Source organism: Triticum urartu, chromosome 3 (genome assembly GCF_003073215.2).
Source record: "Triticum urartu cultivar G1812 chromosome 3, Tu2.1, whole genome shotgun sequence".
Lineage (NCBI taxonomy): Eukaryota > Viridiplantae > Streptophyta > Magnoliopsida > Poales > Poaceae > Triticum > Triticum urartu.
Window position 1 is genome coordinate 679588518 of NC_053024.1, and position 13172 is coordinate 679601689.

The following is a 13172-nucleotide window of genomic DNA, read 5'->3' on the forward strand; positions in this document are numbered from 1 at the left end:
TACTAAAGGTCTTCGTGGGGCCCTAGCCTGACCACAGTCGCACTGGCCTCATTAGTACCGGTTCGTGGCATAAACCGGTGCTAAAGATTGCCCATGAACCGGTATTAATGATGCCCGCTCGCTTAGCCGTTGGAACCTAACCGCCACTAATGTGCTTCATATTTGACCCTTTTTCTACTAGTGGTATAAAACGCATCATGTCAAAACCTAGCCGCCACCTACCGCACACGCGCACCCCGCTCCTCTCTCCTTTGCGCCGCTGCCGCCCGTCATCCTCCCCCGCATCACGCGCGCACGCGCCCCGCTCCATCCTCTCCTCCGCGCCGCTGCCGCCTGTCCTCCTCCTCTCCTCTGCGTCGTCGCCGTTGTCCATCGCCACCGCGCCCTCCTCCTCCTTCCACCTCCTAGCCCGCGCCCAATCTCCGCAGCCCTTCTTCCCTCCCTGCGCCCGAAACCCTAGCCCCCAACCATGGTGCCCGAATCTGCAGGAGGTGTAGCAGAGAGGTCCCAGTGACCACGGCGGCGCATTCGCGGCCGGTCCACCTCGGGCTGCTTCTCCACCACCACGCACTTGCCCCGCGTGCGCTCCTTCTCTCCCGGGAGTGGGCCGCAGCCATGGAGAGTGGCCAGAGGATCAAGGACGGCCAACCCCTACCTCCTCTCCAGCACGCTCGTCTTTGCCATCTCTGCCGAAAAAGGAGACGGGAGCAAGATGAGAAGACGAAGGAGAAGCCCTGCCATCTCTGCCCCGTCCACTGCGTTGAGCGCGGCGACCGTCTGGGCTCTGCTTATGCACCCCCAAACTATTCACCTCCACGCCCCTTCCAATCTCCCCATCCCTTTCTTGCAAGTATCCACACTCTCTCTTCCTCCTGATTAACCTGCCCCCCATTCATGCCCTCCTCTTATTTGATTTAACCACAAGAATTTCTTATCTTTGTTTGTGCAGATCCTTTTTGTGTATGCCTACAAGTTGTTCGATAAAAATCCAAGCAGGTTGTAGGAGATGGTTAATTCCATTTTATGCCCTTTTGTGTACTCAACGGTTCTTTTTTTTTTCTAACATTTAGCATGCAGTCAACATAACTTACCTGTACAATGTATTACCTGGTCATGAAACTTGCCTACTCAAGATATGAGTAAATTGAGTAAATTCCCCAGAAAATATAGTTATGCTTGATTTAATATGGTTTGCTGTCACGCACAAGTGCACATTTAGTGAACTGCAAGCTTAAATCATGACAATGTTCTATGCTGAGCAAATCCACCCTTTGCAGGTATGCTTAGTAACGTCAAAGAGATGCCGCCCATTACAAATTATGATATTCATCATTACACATTAGCACCACCATGGATAGCCAAGATCCTTCCCAGCCATGATAATCAGGTATCTTAAAAGGTGCAACACATTTGATTTTGGGTTGATTCTGGTTCTTGTATTGAAGGCTTGATGTCTGTGAGTATTTACTTAAGAGGAAACTTGCATATGCTGGAGAAGGCATTCATGGTAGAGGGAAAGGTTATTGTTGATCCTTTTTGTAAGATTTCCCCACTTCGCTTTTTTAACTGTGCATGATTCCTTATGGAGATTCACAAAAGGTGGCTACCTCAGTAAATGAATATACTTTGGGAAGATTCACAAAAGATTAGGGTTTATATGCATGTTGTTATCCATGACCTGTGATGGTTTAGATTGGAGCCTAACTGAATTAGTTGAATGTAGACTTTCTGATATGGATAAGCATATACAAATAAGGATCAACATTTGATTGGGTGCTACAGAAAAAAAATGGTTCCAAGAAATTTGTGAAGATGTGATGAAAGCTACAGATTTAGAGAATGAGTTTGCACTATTGCTTCTAATAAATGGTATGAAAGATTTAGAAAAACAACCTACACTATTACTCCCTCCGTGCCATAATTATATAAGATGTTACTACATCCAATATATGAGTACACTAGATGTAATAACATTCTATATTATGGGACAAAGGGAGTGCCTTATAGGAAACTGTATGGTGAACACCCAGTTTATTACATGGTTTATGTATGTGCTTTATCCTTATTGTAGTTTCAGTCATAGGTCACACATGCACTATTTCTAATAAAGGGCCATGTTTCTATATGGTGTTTATTGCTATGATGTTTAGTATCGGTGGTACCTTAGATTGTTGACTATATTTGTTTTGTACTCTGTTCTTCCAGAGTGAACTTTGCTGTCATTTTCGTCTATCCATCCAGAGGAAGTAGATGATTGATAGAGATTCGGAGGAAGCAATTAATAAATGAAGATCTCGAGGCTCCTATTTCTTCAGGTACTTCCTTTACTTGCAGTTTCCTTCTAATTACGAGCTACCTCTGCCAGTATAGTCATTTATTTATTTCATTGCCAGTCTCTGTTGATTGAAATGTAACCATGCATGGGCAGCTTAAATGGCAGCAGTTCTTAATTAGTTAGAAAAAGACAACCAGATTAATCTTGCTTCAGATTATGTTTGTGCTGCTATTGCCCATCATCGGTTGTGTTGTTACTGCTGTTTAAACATACCTGGAACAGGTAACAAGCGGCAAGCCGCTCTTCAACATTGTCGATAACAGCCAGAGAGCGTCTGAATATGAGCGTTGTCGATAACAAGATAGCTAACTATCTATAGTAAAATTCAGCTACACGTGTTTAGTTGGTCCATTGCTTCTAAAATTTATGCACCCTGAAACTTGATTTGCATACTCAGAATATAGTCAGAAATGACAAGGAATTTAGCTACAGAATTGACAAGGAATGCTCTTTTTTCTCTCTTTAGATTCATTGCTAGCCCCACAAAGGAAGAGGATGCCAGGACGAGGACTGTAATCAATCCCCACCTTACTGTCCCAACGACAGTGTCAATGACTCCGAGCCTAGGTGAGCAGCGGCCAGACCAGTACTTCCCCACCTGCGTTGCTTTCCCTGTTATTACTGAGTTTGTGTCGTTGTTGTGCTCCTTCTCTCCCTTCTCCCAGGTGCTCAACGTACCCATCTTGCTGATCTAATGTGTATCTATCAATTTGATGCAGCATTGTCGTCTTATTTTCATGACGGCGTGGTGTCTCGACGCGTGATGGATTCACTCACACGGAGGAAGCTTTTCTCCGCTACTCCGGTGACAAGCGCACAAGCTTTTGGGTCCATGGCGCCACCGGTAAACAAGGTATGTCCTGTTCCGTTGATTGATCAGTTCATCTTGCTTTTAAAATTCTTACACTATGATTTGCTCAAATTCTATCAAGACAACGGTGGAAATTGAATTTATTTATTTGAAATGCATGCCATTTCTCCCTGATCATTAGTTCATGTATCTTGATGATGTAAACCTGGTGTCGTTTAATCTTTTCCATAAACCAGTCATTTGGGAGTTTATTGCAAGCTATACCATCTTGATGCGGAATTGCAGATTGTGTTCTTGCTATAATTTCTTACGACTGGTGCTGCCTAATGTGTTTTGCATGTACTGATCTTGGTGATCATGAGTATTAGTAGCTATATATATATATATATATATATATATCCATGTTCTTTGTTCTCATATTAGTTCACAGATAGGTTCTCGACATGGGTAATTACTCTCTAAAACAACAATTTAGTGGTGTGCTAAGCCACTATTTCTATATAATGATTATCAAGAAAATTTGCTCTAGCACGTATGCTTTGCAGCCAAGTCTGGCGAACAAAGTAATTAAGATGAAGCATTTTCCTGATTTTCTTAACCTGGAGCTTTTACCATCTCTTCATCGCATCAACTTTTACTGTAGCATCCAGTCAAATCTTTGTTTCTATGTATTTTTAACTCTATTAAAAACTAAAAAAATTGAAGCACTGGCAAGCCTTTTGTTAAATCTTATATGATCCATAGTAGGATATCTAAATTCAGTTATGCTTTAATCTTAATATCTTGAGAAGGAAATTTATTTACCTTGGTTTGTTATCTTGTGTTATGCGCTACTAAATGATATGATCCTATCTAAGATGAGAATATGCATAGGAATGGGGCAATTTATTGTCAAAGAAAGTCATGTAGTACCTTGCTGTGATTATTAGCCTATTGTGATACTCAAAACCTAACAATGAAAATGTTTTATGACTGAAAGTTTGACATGATCTCAAGTATGATTTGCTAATGTTGGTTACATGATCTCCAGCCTGACAACAAAAGAAAGGGATGTTGCCCCGTTATCGTCGTCATCCTCACGGTTAGTTACATGATCTCAAGTCTCTCTCTCCAATTTGCTAATGGTAGTCCTATGTATGACTTGGTAGACGAGATGTGGGTTCCAATAGCCTCTCAAGATTATAAGTAGATTTCATATATTTGAACAATGGACTGGGATTATGTTTCATATACGCATATGCGTTTATTGTATCATTTAGTTCCGCTGCCACAATGCCAAAGTTTTACTACTCCCTCCGGTCTGAATTAATTGACGTGATTTGCCGATAATGGTTTGAAGTGTCAGACTCGCTGATATATGTTATTTCATAATATGCATAGGGTTTTTCTCTATCCACTTAGACGGATTATCACCCTTTTCATGGAAGGATATATAAGTTTAGATCTGAATATATTGTTAAGGCATTCTCAGTATCGAATATATGATGGTACAGATTCCAGAGTCATCATTATAAACAACAAGGGTTTATGCCTTTCCAAATTAATTATGTAAGTTATCTTTGAGCCTTCTCCCGTTCACAAGTCATCATTATTGGCCTGTCTTGCAGTTTCTGCATCCTTGTTGCTTCTATTTTAATACCGGTGCAAGGTGGCATCTATATCGGGTTGTCCGCAATCTGAACTTCTTTTACAGTGGCACTCTTTTACTTTGCAAGCGAAATGCTTGAGAAATATAAATCTTGAAAATCTACTGGTAAAGAAGGTGCCGATCATCCTGTAATGGAATTGCTTTATAAGACCAATAATCTTTCGTGATTTTTTTCTCTCTAATAGTGTGTCGTGCCCAAGTATATTCATATTGCCCTAAGAGGCTTTCTTTTCTTCATTTTCTATAGGGATGTAGCGAGAATGGATAGTAAGAATGATGCATTTCCAGTTTTTTTTATCTTTGGTGTCTATTTTGTTGTTTTTAGATGTTTAAGATAGTGGGATCAGGCATGCCTTTTACAGTTTTTCAGTTAACAAATTATGTTCAGCTCAATCAGTTTTTGATTACTGTGATGTTAGTGTTCTTTCTTAGCACCTTCACTTTATTTTTTCAATTAAGTTCATTGTTCCGTACTTACTGCTATACTTTGTTCAAAAATCCATTGTTCATTGTTGTTTATTAAATTAGCCATGTCCATCTGTTATTCCTAGGATTTCCTTAAATAACTATAATAGGTGGAACATGAGAACATGTCCATCTCACAGAGAATTAATCTTGCTTCCTTACAGAGCCTCTGAACATGATGATCATGTGGACTAAGCTTGCATGTGGGTGCGCCAAGGAGCATGTCCAACCTATGAAGGGATAACAATAATTGGTCAGACTTTGTGAAGACATCATGGATTGGAGAACGTCAGATATGTGTCCTTGCGTTCAAGGCTAAAAGGGGCAAACTGTTGCTTGCTATCTACCTGCTTTGACAAGGTTGGTTACTAGGTCGTCATCATACATGCAAATGTTCCCTTTGACAAGGTTGGTTACTAGGTTCTTTGTGAGTGTTTGGTTGGACTTATGTTGCACCGCTGATCTGGCTCGCTTTGGTTATCTAACAAACCAACTATTGTATCTACTTGGCGCCAATTCATCGGCTTGGCTTACTTTTGGAACATGGTGCATATTTCCCCATTTGTTGTGAACTTCCAGATCTAATGGTGCCATGCTTTTGGTATATTTGATCGCCTTATCCTTCCACAGTGCCTGGATAACTCTTCTGTACTGGACAAACTTGTACCAAGGACTGATCCATTTTGAGCAATCACTCTAAATTTCCTTCGCAATGGTTAATACGTTGTTTATGCGCTTGGAAAATAAGTCAGTTTCTTTGTTAAGACAAGACTAAGTGGGGTGCGTTAGGCCGTGCATCCTATCTTTTTGGGTCAGTTCATAGATAATGATTTGGTGTATGGCACAGTACCGAACCAACATCATGCTTTTTTTTGTATTTGCAATGCTCTAATGATTTTATTATCATATTGGATATGACTGTAGCCTGTAGCGGTGCTACCAGCACTGGTAGAAAAAGGGTCTATAGTCCCGGTTCGTAAGGGCCGTTCTTGAACCGGGACAAAAGGGTCGGTACTAATGCCCTGACCCTTTAGTCCCGGTTCAATCCAGAACCGGGACTAAAGGCCCTCCACGTGCCCGGTCCACCTTTAGTCCCGGTTGGTAACACCAACCGGTACTAAAGGAAATTTTTTGATTTTTTTTGAAATTTTTTTTGAATTTTTTTTATTTTTTTTATTTTCAAATTTCTGAATTATTTTAACCTCTAATCTCTAATCACCTTTCATCACTGCTCAATTTAATCTTTAATCAACCCCTCATCATTCCAAATCATCTAACTTCCTCGTTGTTTTCCTAACAATAGTAAGATGTCAATCCTATTAACCCTCAGGAGTTTAGCTTGAGCATCAAGTCACACATTTCATTGTTTGAGTTTGAAACTATTGTTCTAAAAAACAATAATTTTTTAGTAACACTAATATTTCTTGAATAAGTAGTTTGACCATAGTTTGACCAGATTTAATGAAAATTTTAAAAAACTGAAATTTGAGCATAACTTTTTTTCCTTTTGGAATTTGAGGATTCTACAAATTTGCGAACAGGCCATAGGCCGCCTCCATCGGATGTAACTTTTCGAGTAGATGATTTTTCATATAAAAAACTTTTTAATCCGAGATTTTCCCAACAACTAGACCACATATCACATGGGAAACTTAATTTTTTTGACATTTCCATCATTTTCTTTTGTTTTTTCTAAAACTGAAAAGGGCGGGGGGGGGGGGGGGGGGGGGGGGGGGGAAGAGTTTGAAAATGAGACTTTTAGTACCGGTTTGTGCCATGAACCGGGACTAATGGGCTTTGACCTTTAGTCCCGGTTGATGCCACCAACCGGGACCAATAGGCATCGCACCCTTTAGTCCCGGTTCGTGGCACGAATCGGGACTAAAGGGCCCAGGTGAACCGGGACTAATGCCTTAGCCGCACGAACCGGGATAAATGCACCCATTGGTCCCGGTTCTGGACTAATGCCTTACCCGGTCTGGACCAAAGCCCCCTTTTCTATTAGTGCAGGTGCGGCAAGCCGCACTTTCTATCTAGTGTTGAAGAGTGCCTATGGTAGTTAAACCCCTAAGAGCAAATACAATAGTGGGCTATAATATAAGTCCGCTTATATGGCACTTTTGCATCTGTGGAGCATTGGCGGAGCTTCGGCAAGGCCGATTGGGCCGTGGCCCGCCCAGGTATGGAGCAAAAAACAAATTATATACTACTGCAGCCCACAGCGCTGACGGACAGCATACAGAGAAGGCACACAGCAGACTCGTACACATACGATTCACAGCGATGCAGGCTCAGGGTTCGACCGTGACAGCCACCTCATAGCGCAGTAGGAAGCAGACATCAACCGCCGGCCACCGGAGCACCGCACACTCAGTGTCCCACGGACGGACGGCCAACCGGCACACATCTACTCAGCCGACCCATCCGACCCAGGCACCCAACTAGCTAGCTTTTTCTCTCAATCCATAAGAATGATTCTAAAAAAAGCCAGCTTCTTCTCTGAATTCATCAAAATCACTACTGATGTGAATCCCTGCAAGGTAAATCGATTTGAATGATTCTCAATTTTATTCCCCTAAATTCAACATAGGCCATTGTTCGTTAAATCATCCCCTAAATCCCCTAAATTCGACCCCAATAAGCATAATTAATCCACTGAAGATCAGTTCTTTACACTTTACAAGTTCACAACAGATGTCACTTTTACAGTTTACAAGTTCACAACAAAAGTAGTGTTGTTGTTTACTGTCTAACAGTGCAGTCAATTATAGTTTACTGCCAATTTGGTAGCGCTGTTTGGTATGCTTTGGTAGATTAAATATATACATGGTTCAGAATTTGAAAACATTTGTATTCTCTGGCTCGCCCAACTTTTTTTTTGTAGCTCCGCCACTGCTGTGGAGGAGAGCGATAAGGAAAATATGAAGGAGTGAGCTCTTATGCAAGAGCCAGGCTCTATGCATACTCCTAAGCAAAAGTATTTAATAAGAGAAAAGAGATAGAGAGAAAGTAAAAAAAAGTGTAAACGTATAACCAACCTCATAACCCATTCTATTGTATAATAACCAATTAAGGTGGTGTTTGGTTCTCTAGTCCTAGGACTTTTTCTAGTCCTAGGACTTTTTAAAAAAGACTCTCAAGGAGGTGCTTCTAAAGACTTTTAGCAAAAAGTCCCACCCTGTTTGGTTTGCTAGGTACTTTTTCTAATCCCAACACAAAAAAGTCTCTGGAACCAAACACCCCCTAATAATGCTAACTGTTGATGATATGGCACGTTCGTATAGCCAGCAGTTTGTATAGCCAGCAGCTGGCTATACTATTAAACATGCTCCAACGAGTGGCTGCAGCGTACTAACAATGATTGAAATGTGCTCAGAATTGACTCGTCAAGGATGATTGAAATGTATGCTAAGATTTCACCCGTGGTCCTCACAAGCATATAGGATAAGAGGTGCGTTAATTCCTGGCCACAAAAAAGATGTGGAACAAAGACAAACTGTGGATATGGTCACACGCCGTCTAGCTAGAGGAACAGTGTTTTTGGCATCAGACATTATGTTTGTTGATACCAAAATCCGAAAGTGCGCGCATTACCTTTTCTCTCTAACGAAAAGAATAGATACGGCATGGAGTAATGTGTGGAATCTTGAATGGGAGGAAAGGCTATATCAGGAATATCGGAAAGGTTTTCCTCATCGGCAAAAGATGAATGAATTCCGTTTGTTGGATTACAATGCGCTACATTTTTATATGACCAAAAAGAATACAACGGAATCCCATTGTCACTTTATCAGATGTGCCATATTCGGGATTATAAAACATAACCATGTGATAATATTCCCGTGAAGATAAGACGTAGCGTCACATTCTATGGATGATTAGAATATCAAGTGGAGAACAAAACTAAATGGTTGTATGGTTAGGAGGACGGTTATAACCCGAGCACACTAGGGATCACATCTGATGGAGAAGTGCGAGCAATGTAATTCAAAATTCTTCCTCATGTCTAAGTTGTTCCATGCCTTAGACGTATGATCGGTGTAGTGTACAACTATTTTTATTTAATAGTATATTGATAGGGTCTTGAACTTATTTTTTTATGGAAAATCAGGGTCTTGACTTGAAATCTCTTGGCTCTGTACCATATTGATACACTAGTCATCAGCATGTGCACGTGCGTGGGCGAGCATTATACACAAAATTGAAATATAGTGAAAATTTGTAGCACTTTTTGGGATATTATTTCCAAAACATGTGAAAGTTTCCAATATTCTGCTATTCATAGCATGCAAAAAAAAAACACTGCTTCAATAAGTCTCATTATGAATTTCCGTAATAACCATGAAGCTGTATAAGTATTTGAGAACATAGAATGGAAAGGAATAAAGAGCTACAATACAATCTTCAAAATGATGAGATGCAACTTCTCGGTGTCACTATCCTCTGAAGTATGCTTCGTCACACGACCACATGAGCCCTCGCGTTTTGAATTTAAGGTCTCTTTGCTCTATCAACATGTGAAAGTGCACGGGTTAGAATTAGATAGAATACTGGAATATAGTGAACTTGTAGACCTTTTGGGGGGTATTATTACCAAAGCATGTAAAAGTTTTTGAGCCTTATTGTATTATTCATAGCAAGTGAAAATAACGACACTGCTTCAATAAGTCTCTTATTGTCAAGGTGATGTTTTTGGTGAAAACGCTCATTCAATGAAAATGTAAAAACTTTTAGTGTTGGCCACTAGATCGACAAAGGACGACACAAATAGGAGGTAGGGTCCTAGGAAAAGTATGTGGTGAAAACACCCATTCAGTGAAAATCTAAAAACTTATAGTGTTGGACATCAAATCAATGAGGAAAAGCACGGATTGAAGGTGGGATGCAAACCAACCACTTTGTCACAACTTCATAGATATGGTCTGCCTAAGACTCATCAAAATGAGACTTTGCAGTGTCACAACTAAGTGATTTCATTAGTAAATTGTGGTCTTCTTTTAGAAAATTAAATTGTTGTCTAAAGACCCCAATCTTTTTTCCGGTGCGTTCTAGTTGTGGTTTTGATGAAGCTTTCCCGGCTGCCCCCATCCATACTGCAGGTCCACCAACTATTGGACCTTGCTCTTTTCAGTTTTTTAGCAGAACTTGTAAAAAGAATCATGGGCTGATCTGCCAATTATGCTAGGCCAGTTGTTTTTCTTCTACGGCCACCCTCTCCAAAAGACCCAAAAAAAGACAATTGATGCAGTTTGTGTGCAATAAGAGAAACAACAAAAATGATAGCAAGAAAAACTAAGAGGAGACTTACAAGACAAACGATGGAGTTTGGTTTGTGTTTTTTTTGTTAATTTTGAAAAGAAAATGTGAAATAAAAAATGATGGATTTTTAAAATGTTTGTGAATTTTAAAAGATGTTCAGGAATTTAAAAATGTTGGTGAATTTTTATAAACATTCATGAATATAAAAAATGCTCATGATTTCAATATACATTTGCGGATTTGAAAAATATTCATGAATTTGAAAAAATAACATGAGTTGAAAAATGTTCACAACTTTAAGAAAAAATGATCATAATTAAAAAAACCTTGTCATTTAGAATAAGGTGGACATGCAACTGGCTGGAAAACCTTCTCGCCCCCAGTTGCAGTCATGTTGGGGGTCATACAGTTGCAGTCGACTTACAATACTTGCACTTGCAAGTCTAGTGGTCGACATGCAAACTGCCTGACAACCATCCCTTGGGGGCCATGCAGTTGTAGTCGGGTTGCAACACTTGTAGCTACAACTTACAAGTCTAGTGGTGGACATGCAACTAACCAACAACTCCCCTACTAGCCCCCATTGTAGTTGTGTTGGGGTCATGCAGTTGTAGTCGGGTTACAACGCTTGCAGTTGCATGTCTAGTGGTGCACATGCAATTGGCCGCCAACTTTAGATGCAGTCGCGTTGGGGGTTATGCAGTTATAGTCTGGTTGCAGCACTTGTAGTTGCATGTCTACTGGTGGACATGCAACTAGCGGATAACCACCTACCGGTTTTGTTGCGGTTGTGCTGGGGGCATGCAGTTGCAGTCGGTTTACAACCCTTGCAGTTTCAAGTCTAGTGGTGGACATGCAGCTGATCGACAACCCAGTTGTAGTCGCATTGGGGGACACACAATTGCATTCGGGTTGCAACATGTTGGAAATATGCCCTGGGGGCAGTAATATTTGTATTATTTATTTCCACTTTATAATTAAATGTTTATATTGTATGCTATAACAACTATGGTTCTTAAATATGTGATTCAAAGGAAAACTCACAGGCACGTGTAGAATATTAAATGGAGTGTTGCATGATGGTTATGATTTCCTGATCATGGGCATACGTTAGGAGTAACAAAGATGCCGGCAACTTTGAGAGCATGATGTTAGAAGAACGATCATATTGAATTGACCCAAGTTGTTTGTTACACTTTGAGATGCATCATCACAAGTCGAAACTTCATAACAAGGAGAGTTAACAATGCTCAGTTCCTTAGACCATGAAAGTATCAAGTCACTTCATATTGGATGATACACTTTGGGGTTGCTCCAACATCATCAGTAACACGGTGATCATAACGACAACTTACAGATTTTTCAAAAAGTGTGGCTAGGGGCAATAGCTCAAGAATGGGATTTGCTCCTTTGACGATGGAGAGATATTCTTCAGGACCTCTCGACATGACAGCATCTACCATCATCTGGCCACACACATGTGACTTGGTCGTAGGGATGCCGAATAGTGATAACGAGAAAGAAGAACAAACCTGGTAATGAGGAGACCGATATAGTGAGCATGAGAATGACTCAAGAGGATACCGACATATCTCACCTTGGGTTTTGTAAAGTGTCGCGATGCAAAGGGAACATCATATGATAACCAAAGGTTCACTCAAATATCATTCGTGTGCGTATAGGGGTCAACATGGATGTCCATGGTTCCGCTGTTGATCATTGAACAAAAGGATGTTTTGTTCATGTTTATATTTCACCGAACCTATGGGGTCACACACTTAAGATGAATTTGATCAGTTGAGTAGTAACTAAGTTTGGAGTATCACAGAATGTCACTGGAAAAGTTTACAAACTTCAAAAAAGTCCACGAATTTGAAAAAAAATCTTCATAAATTTGAAAAAAATATTTAAAAATTAATAAAAAAATTTAAAAATTTTGAAAAATTTCCTAAGTTTGAGAAAAGTTCATTCATTTTAAAGAAAAGTTCACAAAATTCGAAAAAAGGTTCATAAATTGAAAAAATATTTATCAATTCTGAAAAATTTTATTGGTTTTGAAAAAAGTTCGCTAATATTTAAAAAGGAAGGAAAATAGAAAACAGAAGAAAACCGGCCAAAAAAATCAAACAGGTTCCCATTGGTTATTTAAACAAGTATAAAAGAAGATAACTAACACAACCGGAAAGTTGTCCGTTTGGTTACCCACATTGGTACACATGAAAAAAAATGATTCCCAAGTCCTCCATATCTACCTCACCTCCTCGGTGTGGGAGGAAAGAACCAATATTCCTGATCTAATCCAATGACACCCCTCCCATGCCAGTAGAGGTGTATGTCCCCCTTGAGGGGGCCTACTGGGAGTGTCAAGCACAGATTGGTGGTTTTTAGCCTTGCTTTCATAAAGAAGCAGAGGCTGAGAAAACCACGCTAACAATCTGTCAAGAAACGGAGGTCGAGGTTTCCAAACCGATCGGCCGTTTTTCTGGTTCGGTGAAGAGTAGTTCCACTCATGAGAGTGGTTCCAATTTTATTTTTATGAAAAATGGTGTTTTTTCAAAGTTTTTGTCTCTATGGGAAGGGCACCTTCCCTCGATCAGTGGCTTCGACCCTCATCGGTTCTAATGGATTAGTTCTTAAATATTGTTTCCCGCAAT

The 13172-nt window shown here is 40.2% G+C and overlaps 1 long non-coding RNA gene across 4 annotated transcripts; it reads left to right on the forward strand.

The window, feature by feature from the left end:
* The first annotated feature begins 205 nt into the window (after positions 1 to 205).
* LOC125545879 lies at positions 206 to 5884 on the forward strand. 4 transcript variants are annotated; one of them, XR_007300330.1, is made up of 8 exons: positions 206 to 996; positions 1278 to 1387; positions 2206 to 2315; positions 2802 to 2902; positions 3055 to 3188; positions 4177 to 4227; positions 4527 to 4694; positions 5424 to 5884. It is a non-coding gene; the product is annotated as an uncharacterized LOC125545879 (long non-coding RNA). The 4 variants fall into 4 exon arrangements; XR_007300331.1 differs by having other exon boundaries at positions 207 to 996; positions 4640 to 4694; XR_007300329.1 differs by lacking the exon at positions 4527 to 4694 and having other exon boundaries at positions 209 to 850; positions 950 to 996.
* Positions 5885 to 13172: the final 7288 nt, after the last annotated feature.